Source organism: Benincasa hispida, chromosome 11, assembly GCF_027475165.1.
Source record: "Benincasa hispida cultivar pf3 chromosome 11, pf3_genome.v1.1, whole genome shotgun sequence".
In the NCBI taxonomy this organism is placed as follows: Eukaryota; Viridiplantae; Streptophyta; class Magnoliopsida; order Cucurbitales; family Cucurbitaceae; genus Benincasa; species Benincasa hispida.
In genome coordinates, this window is record NC_143488.1 from 6518281 (window position 1) to 6534352 (window position 16072).

Consider the following 16072-nt stretch of genomic DNA (forward strand, 5'->3'; position numbering starts at 1 on the left):
CACTCTGATCACACCCTGTTCACTAAGAAATCAACATCGAGAAAAGTAGCAGTGTTAATTGTATATGTTGACGATATTATTCTGTCAGGGAATGATTCTGTAGAAATTGACAAGCTGAAACAGAAAATGGCAGAGTAGTTTGAAATTAAAGATCTTGGTTCCTTGAGGTACTTCCTAGGCATGGAGGTAGCAAGATCAAAGAAATGGATCTCAGTGTCTCAGAGAAAATATATGTTAGACCTTTTACAAGAGACTGGGATGACTGGATGTAAACATGTAGATACTCCAGTTGAGGTCAACAATAATCTGGTAAACTTAGTAGACGACGTATTAGTGAAAAAGGAGAGATATCAACGTCTTGTAGGGAAACTGATATATCTCTCACACACCAGACCTGATATTTCATATGCTGTGAGTTTGGTAAGCCAGTTTATGCAAGCCCCATGTGAGAGACACATGGAAGCTGTTACCCGGATTCTGAGATATCTAAAGTCAATACCTGGGAAGGGCTTGATGTTTAGGAAAAATGATAGAAGATGTATCAAAGCCTACACTGACTCAGACTGGGCCGGTTCCGCTACTGACAGGAAGTCAACCTCGGGGTATTGTACCTTCGTATAGGGAAACCTTGTTACGTGGAGGAGTAAAAAACAGGGTGTCGTGGCTAGAAGTAGTGTCGAAGCTGAATATAGAGCTATGAGCTTGGGTATCTGTGAGGAAATTTGGATGAAGAAGGTATTAATAGATCTTCATCAAGAGAGTCATGACCTGAAGAGACTCTACTTTGACAACAAGGCTGCTATCAATATTGCTAATAACCCTGTTTAACATGATAAAACCAAACATGTTGAGATTGTCCGACATTTTATCAAAGAGAAACTTGACAACAGTAGTATTTGTGTTCCCTATGTTCCATCCAGTCAACAGATTACGGATGTTCTAACTAAGGGCTTACCTAGACAGATGTTTGACACTTGTATTAGCAAGTTGGGTCTCATTGATAATTATGCCCCAACTTGAGGGGGAGTGTTGAAATGGTATTTTAGCTCTAAGGGCGTTTTAGTCTTTTTCTCAGTGTCTACTGTCTAGGGTTTCTCTCTATTTGGTTATTTATACCTGTCCTGTGTTGAGTACTGTGTATTAGAAAAATTAAAAGAATAAAAATTCTCCTATCGTGGTTTTTCTCCCTGATCTAGGGTTTCCACGTAAATCTGTGTTTCTTTTCTTCTCTTATCTTTTCAATAGTTTGACCTAGTGTAACCCAACCCAGATAGCGAGTCATGGAATTATAGATTAGAGGAACATGATGGAAGGAGACCGACGAAAAGGAAGCTCCAACATTTCGAGTATCAGAAACAAGATTAGTCACTTCAGCCTTAACTTATGAAATTCTATTCTGCCCAAACCTCCTGTTTTGACATCCAATTGAACCTCGAATTCCACAACCTAGGAAAAGAAACATTCCAAAGCATGAAGTTTCTAGCAAAGCATGAGTAATGGTTTCTTCCTTCTTTCTACATATAGGGCATCAAGGCATCACATCTAGAGACCTACTGTTTAAATTTGCCATGGTTGGAAGATAGTTATGACACGCCTTCTACATAAATAAAGTCACTTTCTCTGGGACCTTTAATCTCCATAATCTTCACCACCATTCACTAAAATGGTTTGATCCAACCTTCTTTTTCTGACAACGGTTGAGAATAGCACATTTATACCCACTTCTAATATTGTATACCCCAAACTTGTCATAGTGCCAAATCTATGTATCCTCTATATCCATCAGACTTAGAGGAATTTGAAGAATTGCCTCATCATCCTCATTTATAAATGTCAATTTTAATGTATTTGTATCCTGCTGACCAGAAGAAGATATGAAGTCCGTCATCTATTGGTTATCTCTTGGATCACTGTGAGAAAGAACTCAGAATGTAGAAGGCCTAGGAATCCACAATTTCTTAAAGCCCAAAGTTGATTTACCATTCCCAATTGCCTTCCTAATACCTTGCTTTAACAGTTCCATGCCCTAACATAACCTTTTCTAGATAAACAATTTCGGGTTAGAGACATACATGCTTCCATAACAGTACAAGTTGGAAAATATACCCCTTTTAAAACCCTAATGACGTAAGAATGTGGTTTATATTTTGGAGAATTCTCCAAGCTTGCTTGGCTAGGAGAGCTTAATTAAACAGTGAAGAAACTTTGACTCAAATACCTCAGTTTTTTGTTTGTTTATAAATAACTTTATAAATGGTCAGCTGGTATACTCTATAAATACCACTAATTTTAAATTCAAAATAGAGAGTTATCATCATTTTCTTAGTTTTTTGTAAACAACAAAAATTTGTATGCAATCTTTATCATGAAAAGAATTTAGATCTTCTCGTAGACGTAGGCAATCTTGTCGAACCATGTAAACACTGTGTCTCCATCTTCTTACCTTATCTTTGTTGTTCATTGGAGTGTTTCTTTACTGCAAATCGTGCACCATTCAATTATCTTTCAAATCGCATCAAGTAATTTGATTATCGAGTTAATTGTCCATCGATTCTTCGCTATCGAGTAGCTTCGAGTACATTGTTTTCACATTCGAGTCGTACTGATTATCGTTCAAGAACCGTCGAGTACGATTGAGTATTAGTTCTGTTGGCATCGAGTTCCATCGAGAATTTAACAGAGATTCGTCAGACGAAGAAGAGAATTCTCATCGAGGATCAAGTAGGAAACAGTCAAGTGTCGAGTTCCAAGTATCGGGGATTTGGCAGAATATTTCTAAGTCATTTCTTCATTTCTCTAGCTTTGAACTTGAGTATTTGGGCCTTGTGAAGAATGGCCAGCCCAACAATTTATGGTATCAGAGCGTTTAAAAACCATCAAGGTCAACTTTTTTGGAGCATCAAGATTCTCAAGAAATTAAGACTCGATACTCGATCGGATCAGAAATGGCTGTTGCAAGGTATGGGATTGAGAAGTTTGATGGGAAGGGCGATTTTGGCCTATGGAAGACCAAAATCAAAGCCATTCTTGGACAGCAAAGAGCACACAAGGCTCTTTTGGACCTATCAACTCTGCCCTCCACTATATCAGCACAAGAAAGAGAAGACATGGAGCTTGCAGCATATGGGACTCTGGTTCTAAATCTCAGTGACAATATTTTGAGGTAAGTAATTGATCAAGATACGGTCTACAAGATGTGGGTCAAACTGGAAGGTCTTTTTGTAACAAGGATCTCTCTAACAAGATGTATCTAAGGGATAAGTTCTTCACGTTCAAGATAGATTCTGCCAAGCCCTTTCAGATAATTTGGATGAGTTCAAGAGGATAGTCTCAGAGTTCAAGAGCCTTGGTGAGAAAATTGGCGATGAGAATGAGGCTTTTGTGCTATTAAACTCTCTACCTGAAGCCTATAAAGAGGTGAAGAATGCCTTGAAATATGGTAGGAAACCAGTTACGATTGATGCCATCATTTCAGCATTAAGAACTAGAGAGTTAAAGCTTCAGTCAGTCAAGAAGGAGCATTCTAGTGCAGAGGGGCTGTTTGCCAAGGGGAAGAGCAAACAGAACTACTCTAAGGGGAATAAAAACCAGTCAGGTGAAGAGCACAAACCTAAGACCAAGCTGAGATGCAACTACTACAAGAAGAAACGTCACTTGATGAGAGATTACTACAGTCTGAAAAGGAAAAACCAAGAAAAAGAGAAGGATCAGAAGGGAAAACAACTGGAAGCATCAGTGGTTGAAGGTTTCTACTTTTATTCTGATGCCTTAGCCTCCACCAAAAATCAAACCAACAAAATCAGTCCTCTTGGGAAGCATGACTGGGTACTTGACTCCGGTTGTACCTATCACATGATATCTTTCATACCTTGGTTTAATATTTACAAGGAAATAGATGGAGAATTTGTGAACATGGGAAACAATGAAGCCTGCAAGATAAAAGGGGTTGGTTCAGTATCCTTGGAGCTAAAGGATGGATCAACCAAGCTTCTAAAAAATGTTAGACATGTACCTTTGCTCAAGAGAAACTTTATATCTCTGAGCTTGTTGAACTCCATTAGGTATGAATGCAGAGGAAAAGGTGGAGTTCTTGAGGTGATCAAGGATTCCAAAGTTGTGTTAGTTGGTGATGACCTATACATTGTGAGAGGAGTAAAGATGATGACAAGTGCCTTCACAACTTCAATAGCAAGCTTAACAGAGACTGACTTGTGGCACAAAAAACTATCTCATATTAGTGAAAAAGGGATGCAAGCACTGTCCAAACAATGAATTCTGCCCAAAGGTATCAGTGAGCACCTTCCCTTTTGTGAACACTATATTTTAGGTAAAGCAACCAGGCAAAGTTTCACAAAATCTTAGTACACCACCAAAGAAGCATTGGACTATGTCCATTCTGACATATGAGGACCATCTTCTACACTAAGCCTTAGTGGCTCAAGGTATTTTCTACTCTTTATAGATGATTTTTCTAGGAAGAGCTGGATATACTTTCTTAAAACTAAGGACCAAGTTTTGGGAAGTTTAAAGAATGGAAAGCCATGATAGAAAATAAAACATCTAAAAGGTTAAAATACTTTAGAACCAATAATGGGCTTGAGTTTTGCAATGAACACTTTGATAAATTTTGTAATGAGAATGGTATAACTAGGCATAGAATAGTGAGGTATACACCTCAACAAAATGGGGTTGTTGGGAGGTTAAGTAGAACCATAATGGAAATGGTCAGGTGTTTGCTCTCTGATGCTATCTTAAGGGAAAGTTATTGGGCAGAAGCTACAGCCTATGCCATGTATACCTTGAATAGATGCCCTCACACATCATTAGAATTGCTTACCCCTGAGGAAAAATGGACTAATCATCCTCCTAACCTAGATAACCTCAAGGTCTTTGGATGTGTAAGGTTTGTACACTAAAATAAGGGAAAGTTAAAGGCTAGAGCAGTCAAGTGCATGTTTGTAGGCTTTACAGAGGGTGTCAAGGGGTTTAAAATGTGGCATCCGTTGAGAGGAAGTTCAGAGTGAATAGAGACATCACCTTTAGGGAAGAAGAGATGTTTATGCAAAAGGAGAAAAAGGTTGAGGACGAAGGAGAGTCATCTAACACGGGATTTAAGGTGGAGTTACCAACTGAGTAGCTAATTGAGTCTAGCCAACCTAGTGACATAGGAGAAACTAAGGAAGATGTAGGGGAACGTGAGGAGATAACATGTAAACAACCTGATTTAAGCCAGTATGTCTTAGCTAGGGATAGAAAAAGGAGAACTATCATACCTCTAGCTAGATATACTGAAATAGATTATATGAATCTAGTTTTAAATGTTGTGGTAGCTTCTACTAACCAAGAACCAACTACCTTTGAGGAAGCAACAAGTTGTGCTAATGCAAGGGATAGGATTAAAGCAATGAATGAAGAGATGCATTCACTAAAAGTGAATGACACTTGGTCCTTGGTTCCTCTACCAAAAGGTTACAAACCTGTTGCCTCTAAATGGATTTTCAAACTTAAAAAAGGAGTATCCTGTGATCAAAAGCCTAGGTATAAAGCTAGATTAGTTGCACAGGGTTCACTCAAAGGGAAGGAATAGACTATTCTGAGATTTTCTCTCCTGTTGTAAAATAGACTTCCATAAGATTTCTTCTATCCTTAGTTACTCAAAACAATCTAGAATTGTATCAACTAGATGTCAAAAAAAAAAAAAAATCTTCATGGACATCTAGAAGAGACAATCTATATGACGCAAGCTAAAGGATTTGAAGTTAAAGGAAAAGAAAATCTCTTTTCCTTACTCAACAAGTCTATATATAGGTTAAAACAATCACCTAGATGCTGGTATAAGAGATTCAATGACTATATATTCTAGCATTGGGTTCAAAGAAAGTTCATTTGATATATGTGTTTATGTAAATACAGGTTCTTACAAGGACAAAGTTTACCTACTCATATATGTAGATGATATGTTGCTAGAAGGTAGGTCCAAAAAAGATCTAACCCATATTATAAACCTTTTAAAAAGAAAGTTTGATATGAAGGACTTAGGAGAAGCAAGCAAGGTCCTAGGAATAGAGATCCATAGGAACAAATAGAAGTTTATTCTAAGCATCAATCAGTCCTCTTACTGTGAGAAAATCCTTAAAAGGTTCAACATGAATGATGCTAAACTTGTGAGTTTACCTATTGCTCAGCATTTTAAGCTTTCCTCAGCTAACTCTCCTAGGGATTCTGACCAAGAACATTAGAAACAAATGGTTGTCATACCTTATAATCAAGTAGTCGGAAGCCTAATGTATTTAATGATTTCTACCAGACCTGATCTCTCATATTCAACTAGCTTAGTTAGTTGATATATGTCTGATCCTGGTAAGAGACACTGGGAGGCTACTAAATGGATCCTAAGGTACCTAGTTTAGTCTAAAAACTCAAAGTTAGTCTACCAAAGGTCAACTGAACCAAACCCAGAGCTTTATGGATATGTGGATGCTAACTATGCTAGTGATTTGGACAAAATAAGGTCCTTAACAGGTTACCTTTTCCTTTTTGGTCCTAATATAATCAACTGGAAAGCATCACTACAGCCTATAGTAGCCTTATCTACAATAGAAGCTGAATATATGACTTTAACAGAAGCAATCAAAAGGGCATTGTGGCTCAAGGTGTTGGGGTTGATGCCCTAAAGTATCGTGTCCTGTAGTTTGTACGACATTTGTGTTGTTAATATATGATATTTACTTCACATCTTGTATTTTTCTCAGTTGCTTGTTTTATTTGCTTTACCACAAACCAATAAACATAAAATCCCTGGTTATTTGTATGTGACTCAAGCATGTATGTGGTGACATACAAGTGGATCATGTCTTGAGTGATAACCAAAATGGTCTGTAGTATATAGATATAGGAGGGAAACCTTATCCTAGTAACGCTACGGATGTGGCCGCTTTGTGGAATGGTCACAAATGTTGTGACTTGTCACAGGTGGTCTGATCCTGATCATTTATATTGAAGACATGCAAGCGGGGGCATCCTATACAAAGAGTTTGTATAAGACCTGACCACGAAGTGTTAACGTCTCGTTATATAACACCGTTCATGACAGAGACTTCACTTCACTAGGATGACCATAGGTAACATGACCTCAATCCTGAGTGAGTTTGGGAAATCCTGCCATTGAGAGCGGTCCTTTAATTTGTATGGGTGCGAGTGGCCAGGTCACCGATTCATACCTACCATTTTGGGGATTCGTCTGATTTAGGAGCTGGAAACTCAGCTACACAAGATGAAATTCACTCCTTCCCCGAGGCAGAGGTAAGTAGATAGATAGCTCCCTTAAGAGATGATTTTGGGGCTTAAACGATGTGGCGCCACACACCTTCTCTTGGCCCAAGAGGTGTTCACACATAGGTGGACTATGTTGTATTGTTCATTAGAGGAATTAGTGGTACTTAACGAGTGAGATGTAACTACAGGGGCAAAACGATAATTTGGCCAACTGTACTTACGAGCATCTGTGAAGGGTCATCGTACTCATGATTGGTTATATCTGATGGACAAATAAATATATCTGTGGTAAGAAGAGTTCAGTTGTTGGTCTTTAATGGAATGCCTGACAGTTAACGGGTGGTGAATCTCGTGGCTAAAGAATTTAGTCAATTATTCATGGACCGTTGAAGCTTCGAGCCACAGGTCCATTAGGTCCCCTGGATAGCTTGGATAAAGTCAAGAACCAGTGTTTGGGTTAATTTAAAATGTTCGAATTGACAAAAGAAAATTCGATTATATATGATATAATTGGACTAGTTAATTATATATGATATAATTGGCTAATTGTATGAGATACATTATTTTGGAGAAAATTAGATATAATTGGCTAAATGTTTGAGATACATTATTTTGGAGAAAATTAGATATAAATATGATTTATATCAAGTAGAGAAGAAAATACTATAGTAGATATGTGATATCAAACTATAGGATAAAAATATAATATGATTATATTTTTATTAATATTTTAATTGATTAATTATATGATAATTAATCCAAAAATCACGTTTAGACGTGGGTTAGTGGGAATGAGTCGGTTATTGTAACCAATGAAATAAAAATGAAATTGTTTCATTTTGAATCAAGAGTTCAATCGCCGTCCAAAAAGAAAGAGTGAGTGCGCGTTGGTAGAAAAGAAAACGATCGCTTAAAGAATCGAGAGCCTATACGATAGTCGCCTCATGCCTAAATGACCGTCCACCTCGCGCCTAAACGATCGCACACTAGTTCCTACACGATCGCATAACTTCTCTAAACGATCGTAATGTGTGCCGAGTTTGCTAAACAATCGTATACCATTTCCTAAACGATCGTTCAGTAAAACCTACACAATCGTGTAGCTTCTCCTAAATGATAAGCATTTTGCTATGCGATAGCGTCTTTTTCCCTCCCACTTGCTTATCGCCTATACGATCAGTGTTTCCTCCTTCCTCTACCAAATTCACTCCGAGAATACCCGGGGCTCTTTTCTGGTGGTGTCATCCCCGTTGCCGCCATGAGTTTGCAATTGTGCGTGTTGCTACGTTGACGATTGGGTGGAGATTTCCGCTGCGATGAGTTCCGAAGTTTCGAAGACTGTCTTCAACTGGTATGGAACTCTCTCCCTTGTTTATCTTGTTCTTAGCATGCCGATAACTACTTTTGTTTGCATAATTGTATGTTTTGAATGTATAATGTGTATTTTGGTCACGGTGAGATCGGAGCGATCCGAACACGCTCAATGAACTCTTCGGTAAGAGATCCTTCACAAGGGACTGCTGAAAGACTTTGGAATAGATCAACCAATAGTGAAACTCTACTGTGACAACCAAAGTGTTATTCATTTGTCCCGAAATCCACAATTCCACACTAGAACTTAGCACATTGATATCAAGTATCATTTCATTAGAGATAAAATTGAGACAGGGGAGATAGGAATTTTAAAGGTTCATACTTCTGACAATGCAGCTGACATGTTAACAAAACCTGTTTCAAAGCTTAAATTATTTAAATGTTTAGAACATGTTGGTTTTGAGCTTCCAGAGACAGGGTAGACAGATAGGTCATAATCAGGAAGATTAGAAGATTGCAAGGCATTGGACTCAAGGTGAAGAATTGAAGAAGTTTTGACTCAAATACCTCAGTTTTTTGTTTGTTTATAACTAACTTTGTAAATGGTCAACTGGTATACTCTATAAATACCACTTATTTTAAATTCAAAACAGAGAATTATCATCATTTTCTTAGTTTTCTGTAAACAACAAAAATCTGTACGCAATCTTCATTAGTAAAAGAATTCAGATCTTCCCATGGACGTAGGTAATCTTGCCGAACCATGTAAACATTGTGTCTCCATCTTCTTGCCTTATCTTTCTTGTTCATTGAAATGTTTCTTTACTGCAAATCGCATGTCATTCAATTATCTTTCAAATCGCATCAAGTAATCTGATTATCGAGTCAATCATGCATCGATTCTTCACTATCGAGTAGCTTCGAATACATCATTTTTTCCTTCGAGTCGCACCAAGTATCATTCAAGAACCATTAAGTACGATCAAGTATTAGTTCTGTTGTCATCGAGTTCCATCGAGGATTTAACAGAGACTCGTCAGACGAAGAAGGAAATTCTCATCGAAGATCAAGTAGGAAGCAGTCAAGCGTCGAGTTCCAAGTATCGAGGATTTGGCAGAATATTTCTGGGCCATTTTTTCATCTCTCCAACATTGAACTTGAATATTTGAGTCTTTTTAAGAGTGGTCAGCCCAACAAACAGTTCAACGTCTCGAAAATTAAGGCCTCTATATTCTTTTGGAATACATAACTTCTTCTATTCAATCCGATTGATTCACGGTTTATAATTAAACCTTAGGTGGAATTGATTTTTCAAACATAAACTTTTGACTAATTGGCAAGCAAGTGGGAAAATTTCTAATCATAAATGCAGTACTTACTTTCCAAACATGTCCTTTATTTGGCAGATTTAACTCCTTTATATAACGTGGACAAAAACCTCCTTCAATGTAGTATTTAAATCTTACAATTGAAAAATCACTTTTATGCTAAAAACAAAGGTCCTTTTCTTCCCCTTGAAAAACCACTTTTATGCTAAAAACAAAGGTTTCCTTTTCTTCCCCTTCTCTCTCTCTCCCCACCTTTTTTTTTGTTTGGTCGAATGATATAGCTGGCAACCTTATAATTGATTATTAACTTGGTCAAGGAGAAGTTACATTTTAGATTACTAACAAAGCATGAGATGGTTAGGCCTTTATAAATAGATTGACTCTAGTTTTTTTTAATAGTTTTTCTTTTAACTTAGGTTCAACACAGAAACCAAGCTAAAATGAGCCGTTCACATGATTACACCCATATAATTAAGGAAATAACATTTAAAAAAACAATTGACACGAAAAGAAAAGAGACGATTACTTAGAAGATAGAATCTTATATTAAGATTGATATTTTTAAGATAATATTTTTTCAATATATACTCGTTCACTTTTCTTCGGTTTAAGGTTGTCTATCTCTCTACCTTTGATTGGCTTACACATGTGCGCACACCTTCTATTTATAGCTTTTCCCCCGGGCAAAATGCCTAATATTTACAACGATGCTAGTTTCAACAACTCTCGTTCTTTACATTTCTTCCTAGCTGCTTGGCAGACATAGGTATGGATTATTCTTATCTAAAGAAATTCTCGAATTTCTTAATCTCTAAAGAAATGCCCGAATTTTTCTAAATAATTTCTTTTGAGATACTTATTTACATTCTTCTAGATAAATCTAGAGATGTCTGATATTTACATTATGTTAATTATATTGATACTTCAAGAAGCTACTTGAATAATTAGTGTTGTTACTATTTCAACATTTTTCACCTAAACGATTTTTACATTTAACGACTGATTTCTTTATCATTTTGTAATATAATAAGATATCGATATGATTAAAGCAATAAAGTTAGTGGTTTAAATCTTAGTTTCTATCATACGTACCCCAAAAAAATAACACTTGATTAAAAACTTAAATATGAAAGTTAGAAATGGAAAGAAAATTAAAATACATGATACAGTTACAAACCTCTGTCTTTTCTACTTTTGTTGCAAATCGAATCCATTATGATGCCCAAATAAAGTAGTTACATAATCATATATAAACCATTTTAAACTAAAGAAATTACTTATGCATGCAAATATAATATATATATATATAGTACAAAAAAATATCGAAATGTGGATTGAACCGTTTAATCAAGTATAACTTAATTGACATACAAACGTATTAGTAACCACGAGATGTGTGATTCAAATTCCCTATCTTTAATTGTACTAAAAAAATGTGGACTGAACCTCCAACAATATGAAAAGTAATGTCAATTACCTCTAAGTTATTGGACTTTAGTAATTATTTTAATAATATGATTTCTCGTCAAACTAAAAAGTAGTACATGTCAATTACTTTTTAGTTATAGTATTTTAGTAATTACTTTAACAATATGATTTCTCATCAAGCTAAAATAATTATTTAACCATTGATTTAATAAGATGAGAGGTGAATTTGAATTTAAAATATTTAAGAGAGGTAAATTAACTATTAAAGTATCCTCATGGTGAGAATCATATAGAATGATTTTAATTATTTACGTAAAAATAAATATATTTAAAAAAATCTTATTATGAAAATGCAATAAACACTGATATAAACATCGTTTTGGTTGCTAATCACTTTCAAGTATATTTCATTTTGGTTATTGAATTTTTATGTTAGTTATACTTTGGTCCATGAATTTTCAAAATATCTATTCAACTTTTAAAAATCATAGCTTTAATTTATTCTTTAAACAAATAGATTAAAAACAACACAAAAAAGTAAAAGAAAAGAACGAGTCAAGAGAGACATCCCCATCCATAGTAGGGATATCTGATAGACTAAGATCCCAATTTTGAGTGCCTTCAACCCAATATTAGTAATGAGACGCATTTCGAAACATGTGTGGCAAGATCGTGTGCCACTCCATTAGTTTCTTGAAGAATGTGTCTACTTGGATAATTTTATTCATCCTTACCATATTATTTTTCCATCTAATATCCACTCGACTTAATAATTATCTTAATTAATCTTTATGACTTGAAACAAACTATCATATTTAACATAGCTAGTAGTACACATACTCGAAAGCTATATCATCAATAGTTGTGAAAAATACAATGATGATAAGAATCAACAAGTTAATTACTCTTTTTTTAAGGTAGAGTTAATTATTTTTTAAATGAACATTTTTAAATGTTTAGAAAATTAAAATGAAATAGACTTAAAACTTAGATATACTTTAAATAAAATTTCAGCCACTATCTTCTAACATTAATAACATGTTCAAAACCAAAGTGAGCATAGTTCAATTGACATATGAATATGTTAGTGATTAAAAGGTCTGTACTTCGAATCTCTCCATCTCTATTACATCAAATAATAATAATAATAATAATAATAAATAACCTCTTCAAAAGTAAGTGATTAATTTCCCATTAAAAACTTTAAGGGGTCAATGGCTTCTTGGAGCATATGAAGTTTAGGGTATATAATGAAAGATTCTCCTCTTTATTTGGCAACCTACGTGTGTAATTGGTATTTTCTAACAAGTTTTGACTTAATTTATATGCTGGGGAAATTTCTTAATCATAACATTGTGCCAAAAACCTCATTAATTCTAACGTTTGTTTCTTATAAATGTTAATTCTTAATGTGAAACACGTTTTTTTTTTCGTGAAATTTGGTTCTCTTCTTTTTCACTCCAATAATTATTGTCTCATTTTTAGATGTGATTTGAAAGGTGAGTTTAAAATTTCTTTTAAAAATATATATTTTAAATGTGTGGAGTATTTCTTCTCAAAATATCAAAAAGATACATTTGTTAGTAATTTTCTTTAATATTATTTTTAAAATTTTCAAAGTCAGATTTGACCATCAATGACTTGATGATTCTTTATAAGACTAGTGTTTCAAGAATATCACAGAGCTTTTATCATTTTATACATGAATAATATAAATTAATAGCAAAATAAACATAACTCAACTGACATAAAATTTTATCATCAATTTTAGTAATAAATAAAATATTGAATGAATTAATTTGATAATTTAGAGACATGATAGTTTCAAGTTTGGACAACGTCGCACATCGGCTCGATGTGGCAGCCTCAAGGATATCACAAGCTTTGTCATATTACTATTAAATTGTGTTCACTTTCACAACAAACTTATCAACTTGGAGGAAGATAGAGATTTTACATATATTAAACTATTTTTTATTGACAAATACGTTGCTTTCTTACCGTATTTCCTTTATTGGAAAAATACTATAACATTATTTGATTTATATATAAATAAGAGTTTCAGTGTCAATCTAAAGTAGCTGACCTCTCTATTTCTGTTAAGAAGTCTCAAATTCAAATCTTCATCCCAATATTTGTTTAAAAAAACTTCCCACTTCTACCTTAGAAATAGGCAGAAAATAACAAATAAATTAAAAGAAAAGCAATAAAATTGAAAATACTAGAATTTACGTGAAAAACTCTCAATTTGGAGAAAAACTACTGTCTACAGAAAGAAATCCACTATGTGAAAAATTATTACAATCATACAGAAAAATTTTCTCCCCTGATCCCAATTACAATAGCATTCTCTCAAAACTTTTGATTACTCACACCTTTTTCCCACTCTCCAACTAGAGAATACAAAAAGAATTTAATTAGAGTTAGCACATTAAGCTTAAAGTGTTTCTAATTGGGACAACTAAAAACCAAAGATATGAACTCTTTTTTATAGGTTTGGAACCCATGACTTTCCTAAACCTTTTTGATGTAGGACAAACCCATGGTTTCCTAAATCTTTTTTTTTTATGTAGGACAACAATACTTCTAATATTTTGTCAAAAATCCAATAATAACATTAGTATATATATAAAAAAAAAAAGACTTATAATAATAATTAATCTTTATGACTAATGATTTATATAGATACTGAGGGACAATCATTAGAATAACAAAGGTAAGCATATGAATTTTATTTTCTCGATGCAATCGACATATACTTCTATCTTTAAGATTGAAGGTTTAAATTTTCATATCTATTTATTATTATTATTATTATTATTATTTTGCAATATGTGGGGTAGAGAATTTAAATCTCTAACTTAAAAGTTGATAGGTACAAACTTTATGATAGTCAACCTATGCTCTTCACAATAATTAATTTATCTCAACTATGGTCAATGATGATGATGTAAGATCCTACTTACTGATGGCTTCCACAGCCCAAAACATCTTCAAATTGAATTGCGACGCTAGTCTTCTTCATGATGAAATCAGACTAGGGATCATTGTCCAAAACTCTAAAGGTGAAACACTAGCAGTGTATGAAAATTTTCAACTCATGAATAGTTTAGATGAGCTTGCTAAGGAGGTAATAGTTCATGGGAAATTAACATTGTGATTGAGGTCAAAATCCATCCTCTATGAATAGAAATTAAATCCTTGATTCTCTATAGTTGGAGTGCGACATCCAACCTCTAATATTGAGGTTAATAAAATATATTTTATATTAATGGAATTAGGTTGTTGATGTTATTTTTTATTTGAAGGGATGTTTTTATTTTCCTAAAAGAATGGAAAGAAATAACGGAGAGAAGAACATATAGTTTTATGTTAAAAAATAATTTTTTGGTAACCTCATAATTATAATGTGTGACGGTTATTTATTTTTTGGTAAACCTCATATTATTATTTTTGTAATATTTTAAATAAGGCAGCCGACCCCTTTTTTTTCTTTTAAGAAAAGAAAGAAGAGAGAAAATAAAAATTAAAGAGGGAAAAAAAGGGAAAAAAACAGGTAACGGAAAAAGGAGAAAAACTCTCCGTGAGGGAGAGCGCCAGCTGCATAAGAGGGCGAGTGCTGCGCCACATCCGTCCAATGCTCTGTAGCTGGGCCCACACGACACGTGGCCACGTCACACATTCTCCTTCATAGGTGTCATCGAGTCGGAACTTACAAAATTATACCTACACGTGTAAGTTTCCTCTTCCTTTTTTCTCCACTGGGTCCCACATTTCTTTATTTTATTAATTTTTAAATACATTATTAAATTAATCCCTCATTTTTTATTTTATATCTTAACCCACCCTCGTGTTTCTTAAGTCAATTATTATTTCAAGTCAAATTAATATGAATAGGAAAAAAAAAAAAAAAAAAAGCAAAAATCACTATAACCTTTACATATATATTTAGGATAATTATTTTAAAGGATAAAACTATTCAAAATATTTTTTTAAATATAATAATATGACATTATCTAACTACAATAAATCTGGTAAATAATTACGATCATAAATAATAATATTTTATTATATTTATAGATATATTAACTTATTTTTCTTTATTTAAAAATGATTCTATTTATTTCTTGATTATGACCAATAAAATTTTTAATTTAACAAAAACTTTATTAAGATCTGCAGATTACGACATCTACCTAATCTCTCTAATTTAAAAGTTCATACATTGTTTTTTTTAAAAAAAAATTAAAAATAAGAGAAATTATTATAAATAGATATATTTCAAGAACCCTCCCACTTTGTAATAAAAAGTTTAAAAAATACTTATAATTAAAAACTTTATGTTATAAAATGTAAATATTTTTAAATATATTTTTATATTTAAAAAGACCCAATAAATAATTATCTAACAAATAATTGTACTGATGAAAAATCAAAACACAAAAACGAACTCAAATATTTAATTCCACAGTTATCACTGTTAAAAATTTCTTTTAATTATAATAATTATACAAACCAAATATAACTTCATACTTCAGATATTTACAACATTTGTACAGAAATCAAACAATACCAGCTTGAAAGAAACTTTTTGAAGGATAAGAGACGAAATCATTAGAATTTGATGCGAAAATTGGTGTCTTGAACGTTTTTTTTTAAAACTAATGTCTTACCTCCTCTTCTTTTTTTTTTTTTTTTTTTTTTTTTTTTCACGTGGAATGTGAAAA